Here is a 6,512-nt window from a genome sequence, read left to right as displayed (position 1 = left end):
TTTATGTAGTGGATTGCATTGATGGATTTCCATATATTGAACCAACCCTGCATTCCCGGGATAAAGCCTACTTGATCATGGTGGATGATCGTTTTGATGTGTTCTTGGATTCAGTTGGCAAGAATTTTATTGAGTATTTTTGCATCGATGTTCATAAGGGAAATTGGTCTTAAGTTCTCTTTCTTTGTTGGATCTTTGTGTGGTTTTGGTATCAGCGTAATTGTGGCTTCGTAGAAGGAATTGGGTAGTGTTCCTTCTGTTTCTATTTCGTGGAATAGTTTGAAGAGTATTGGTGTTAAGTCTTCTTTGAAGGTCTGATAGAATTCTGCACTGAAACCATCTGGTCCTGTGCTTTTTTTTTGGTTGCAAGACTTTCTATGACTCCTTCTATTTCTTTAGGCGTTATGGGACTGTTTAGATGATATATTTGGTCCTGATTTAATTTTGGTATTTGGTATCTGTCAAGGAAATTGTCCATTTCCTCCAGATTCTCCAGTTGTGTTGAGTACAGGCTCTTGTAGTGGGATCTGATGATTTTTTTGATTTCCTCAGTTTCCGTTGTTATATCTCCCTTTTCATTTCTAAGTTTGTTAATTTGGATACTTTCTCTGTGTCCTTTGGTTTATCTTTCTTGTTGATTTTCTCAAAGAACCAGCTCCTGGATTAGGTAATTCTTGTACCGTTCACTTTGTTTCCAATTGATTGATTTCAGCCCTGAGTTTGATGATTTCCTGTCTTCTACTCCTCCTGGGTGAATTGGCTTCTTTTTGTTCCAGGACTTTCAGGTGTGTCGTTAAGCTGCTAGTGTATGCTCTCTCCATTTTCTTTTTGGAGGCACTCAGGGCTATGAGTTTACCTCTTAGCACTGCTTTCATTGTGTCCCAAAGATTTGGGTATGTTGTGCCTTGATTTTCATTAAATTCTAAAAAGTCTCTGATTTCTTTCTTTATTTCTTCTTTGGTCAAGGTGTCATTGAGTAGAGTATTATTCAGCCTCCATGTGTATGACGGCTTTCTGTTGTTTTTGTTGCTATTGAAAATCACTCTTACACCATAGTGATCTGATAGGGGGCATGGGATTAGTTCGATCTTCTGATATTTGTTGAGGTCTGCCTTGTGTCCAATTATATGGTCGATTTTGGAGAAGGTACCATGAGGTGCTGAGAAAAAGGTATATTCTTTTGCTTTAGGGTGATATGTTCTATAAATATCAGTCAAATCCTATTGGTCCAAAGCTTCAATTAGTTTTACTGTGTCCCTGTTTAGTTTCTGGTTTCCAGATCGGTCCATTGAGGAAAGTGGAGTGTTGAAGTCCCCCACAATTATTGTGTTAGGTGCAATGTGTGCTTTGAGCTTTAATAAAGTTTCTTTTACGAATGAGGGTGTCTTTGCATTTGGCGCATAGATGTTCAGAATTGAAAGTTCTTCTTGTTGTATTTTTCCTTTGACCAGCAAGAAATGTCCTTCTGTGTCTTTTTTGATGACCTTAGGTTGAAAGTCAATTTTTTCTAATATTAGAATGGCTACTCCTGCTCGTTTCCTGTGACCATTGGCTTGTAAGATTGTCTTCCAGCCTTTTACTCTAAGGTAGTTTTTATCTTTGACACTGAGGTGTGTCTCCTGTATACAGCAAATTGTAGGGTCCTGTTTACTTATCCAGTCTGTTAGTCTATTTCTTTTTATTGGGGAATTGAGACCATTGGTGTTAAAAGATATTAGGGAATAGTGATTATTACTTCCTGTCATTTTTGATGTTCTTTTTATATTTGAGTGGTTATCTTCTTTTGGGGTTGATGAAGGAAGGTAACTATCTTGCTTTTTCCAGGGTGTAGTTTCCCTCCTTGTATTGGAGTTTTCCTCCTATTATTCTTTACAGAGCTGGGTTTGTGGAAAGATATTGTGTAAATTTGGTTTTTTCATGTAATATCTTGGTTTCTCCATCTATGGTGAATGAGAGTTTTGCTGGGTATAATAGTCTTGGCTGACATTTGTGTTCTCTTAGAGTCTGCATGAGATCTGCCCAGGATCTTCTAGCTTTCATGGTCTCTGGTGAGAAGTCTGGTGTGATTCTGATAGGTCTTCCTTTATATGTTACTTGGCCTTTCTTTCTTACTGCCTTTAATATTCTTTCTTTGTTTAGTGCATTTGGGGTTTTGATTATTATGTGACGGGAGGTATTTCTGCTCAGGTCCAGTCTGTTTGGAGTTCTGTAGGCTTCTTGTATATTCATAGGCATCTCTCTCTTTAAGTTAGGAAAGTTTTCTTCCATAATTTTGTTGAAGATATTTGCTGGCCCTTTCTGTTGTAAATCTTCACTCTCATCTATACCTATAATCCTTAGGTTTGGTCTTCTCATTGTATCCTGGATTTCCTGGATGTTCTGGGATACAAGCATTTTGCATTTTGCATTTTCTTTGACTGTTGAATCAATGGTTTCTATGGTATCTTCGGCATCAGAGATTCTTTCTTCCATCTCTTGTATTCTGTTGTTTATATTTGCATCTATGGCCCCTGATTTCTTCTCAAGGTTTTCTATCTCCAAAGTTGTCTCCCTTTGTGATTTCTTAGTTGTTTCTACTTCTGTTTTTAGGTCCAGGATGGTTTTGCTCAGTTCCATCATTTGTTTGTCTGTGTTTTCCTGTAATTCTTTAAGAGATTTTTGTGTTTCCTCTTTCATGACTTCTGCCTCTTGACTCAAGTTCTCCTGCATTTCTTTAAGTTTTTTTTGCCTTTCTTCTTTATTGGCTTCTATCTCTTGGGCCTTATTCTTCTGCATTTCTTTAAGTGTTTTTTGTGTTTCCATTATACGGGTTTCTAGCTTATTCATGTTCCCCTGTATTTCTTCAAGAGATTCATTCATGTCCTTTTTGTCTTCTTCTAGCAGCATCATGAACAGTGATTTTAAATCCAAATCTTGTTTCTCTGGTGTGTTGGCATAACCCGGACTTGCTGATGTTGGAGAGTTTGGTTCAGATGCTGCCATATTGCCTAGATTTCTGTTAGTAGCGTTCCTGTGTTTGCCCTTTGCCATCTTGTTCTCTGGAGCTAATTGGTCTTGTCTCCGGCTGGTGTTTCAGCCCCCTGAGAGGCTCTAGGGCTATTTCTGCAACACTGGAGGGCAGGGTTTCCCCTGTTACAGATTGCTGATGTGCTTTCCTCCTCTTGGTTGCCCTTGCAGCCCTAGTGTTCTTTGCCCCAGATTGTGTCTGTGAGCCAGAAGGTGCCCGTTTGCTCCTTCAGGGAGTGCTGAGGCTGTATGCTGCAGGGACCTTTTCTGCGTGCTGATCTCTCTGCTGGGCAGCAGAACTCCCAACCGGGTTGGTGCACACAAGGCTAGCCTAGCTGCTCAGGCCCTGAGTCTAGGCAAAAGCCTGGCAGGCCAATGTCGGAGCAATGTTCCCCTCAGCTGTGAGTGTTAATTGGGTCTGACAGGTGGCTAGGATGGTGGCGTGCGCGTGCTCCCTGAGAGTGCTGGGAAAGTCTGCTGGGCTAACAACCTCCTGGCCGGGTCAGCACACAGATGGCCCACCGAGCAGCCCAGGGCCTGGGGGCAGTCCCGGGCCTGACAGTCTGAGACCACTGCTATGTCCGCCTCGGGCTATGCCTGTTAGCTGGTTTGGTTTTGCCTGCTAGGTGTCTCTGGCTTCCTGTAGGCAAAATGGTGGTGGTGCACAAACCAGCCCGGATAAACCACCTCCTGGCCGGGTTGGCACACAGATGGCCCACCGAGTAGCCCAGGGCCTGGGGGCAGTCCAGGGCCTGACTGTCTGAGACCCCTGCTATGTCCGCCTCAGGCTATGCCTGTTAGCTGGTTTGGTTTTGTCTTCTAGTCTCTCTGGCTTCCCGTAGGCAAAATGGCGGAGGCGCGCGCTGGCCCGGGCAAACAAGCTCCTGGCTGGGTCGGCACACAGATGGCCCACCGAGCAGCCCAGGACCTGGGGGCAGTCCAGGGCCTGACCGTCTGAGACCCCTGCTATGTCCGCCTCGGGCTATGCCTGTTAGCTGGTTTGGTTTTGCCTACTAGGTCTCTTTGGCTTCCCTTAGGCAAAATGGTGGTGGCGCGCGCGTGCACACCGGCCCTGGGGGATAAAAACCTCCTGGCCAGGTTTGCACCCCGGTGCCCCCCCCCCCCCCCCCGATCAGCCCAGGGCCTGGGTGCAGGCCAACGCCCGTCGGGCTTAGACCCCTGCGATGTTGGTCTCGGGTTATATTTGCGTACCTCAGTCTGATTTCTCTGGCGACAGAGAACCAATATGGAGGCCTCGTAACTGACTGGCGGGAGGCAGAGTTCTGATGTGGCCTCTGTGTGGTGAAAGGCACCGTAAATCCGCCACTGCTTGCAGCCTGGCTGGCCAGCGATGGCCAGTGGTCGTGGGCGCAGGGTCTGCCTGGACCCTGTCCGCTTGGTTCTACTGCTGATGGCCCTTCCTCTGGACCAGCCACTGCTACTGCTGTTGCTGCTGCTGCTGCCGCTGCAGCCCGTTCCAGAGTAGCTATTCTAATATCAGATAAAATTGACTTTCAACCTAAAGTCATCAAAAGAGACACTGAGGGACACTTCTTGCTGGTCAAAGGAAAAATACACCAAGAAGAGCTCTCAATCCTGAACATCTATGCTCCAAATTCAAGGGCACCCTCATTCATAAAAGAAACTTTACTAAAACTCAAAGCACACATTGCACCTAACACAATAATTGTGGGTGACTTCAGCACTGCACTCTCCTCAATGAACTAATCAGGAAAGCAGAAACTAAACAGGGAAACAGTTAAACTAATTGAAGCTTTGGACCAATTATATTTAATATATATATAATAATTTATATATATAATAATTTATTATAATATATATATTATATATATAATAATTTATATAATATATATAATAATTTAATATAATATATATATAAAACATTTCATCCTAAGCAAAAGAATATACCTTTTTCTCATCGCCTCATGGTACCTTCTATAAAATTGATCATTTAATTGGTCACAAGACAGACCTCAACAAATATAAGAAGATCGAAATAATCCCATGCCACCTCTCAGATCACTATGGAATAAAAGTGGTCTTCAATAGCAACAGAAACAACAGAAAGCCCACATAAACATAGAAACTGAACAATATTCTACTCAATGATATTTTGGTTAAGGAAGAAATAAAGAAAGAAATCAAAGACTTTTTAGAATGTAATGAAAATGAAGACACATCATACCCAAATCTATGGGACACAATAAAAGCAGTGCTAAGAGAAAAACTCATAGCCCTGAGTGCCTTCAAAAAGAAAATGGGGAGAGCATACGCTAGCAGCTTAATGACACACCTGAAAGCCCTGGAACAAAAAGAAGCTAATTCAACCAGGAGGAATAGAAGGCAGGAAATAATCAAATTCCAGGCTGAAATCAATCAAGTAGAAACAAAGAGAACCATATAGAGAATCCACAAAACCAGGAGCTCATTCTTTGAAAAGATCAACAAGATAGATAAACCCTTAGGCAGACTGACCAAAGGGCACAGAGACATTATCCAAATTAAAAAATCATAAAAGAAAAAGGAGATATAACAACAGAAACTGAGGAAATTCAAAAAATCATCAGATCCTACTACAAAAGCCTGTACTCAACACAATTGGAGAATCTGGAGGAAATGGACAGTTTCTTAGACAGATATCAAACACCAAAATTAAATCAGGATGAAATAGATGATCTAAACAATCCCATAACCCCTAAAGAAATAAAAGAGGTCATAGAAACTCTCCCAACCAAAAAAAAAAAAAAAAAAAAAAAAAAAAAAAAAAAAAAAAAAAAAAGCATGGGACCAGATCATGCCTTCAGTGCAGAATACTAATGGACCTTAAAAGAAGACCTAACACCAATACTTTTCAAACTATTCCACAAAATAGAAACAGAAGGAACACTACCCAACTTGTTCTATGAAGCCACAATTACACTGATACCAAAACCACACAAAGATCCAATAAAGAAAGAGAACTTCAGGCCAATTTCCCTTATGAATATCAATGCAAAATTACTAAATAAAATTCTTGCCAACAGAATCCAAGAACACATCAAAACCATTATCCACCATGATCAAGGGGCTTCATCCCAGGGATGCAGGGGTGGTTCAATATAAGGAAATCCATCAATGCAATTGACTACATAAACAAACTCAAAGAAAAAAAACACATGCTCATTTCATTAGATGCTGAAAAAGCATTTGACAAAATTCAGCATCCTTTCATTCTAAAATCTTGGAAAGAACAGGAATTCAAGGCCCATACCTAAACATAGTTAAAGCAATATACAGCAAACCAGTACCCAACATCAAACTAAGTGGAGAGAAGCTTGAAGCAATCCCACTAAAATCAGGGACTAGACAAGGCTGCCCTCTCTCCATAATTTTTTCAATATAGTACTTGAAGTTCTAGCTAGAGCAATTAGACAACATGAAGTCAAAAGGATACAAATTGGAAAGGAAGAAGTCAAATTATCACTATTTGCAGATGATATGATAGT

Source organism: Apodemus sylvaticus, chromosome 1 (assembly GCF_947179515.1).
Source record: "Apodemus sylvaticus chromosome 1, mApoSyl1.1, whole genome shotgun sequence".
Classification (NCBI taxonomy): Eukaryota; Metazoa; Chordata; class Mammalia; order Rodentia; family Muridae; genus Apodemus; species Apodemus sylvaticus.
This window is presented reverse-complemented; position numbering follows the sequence as displayed.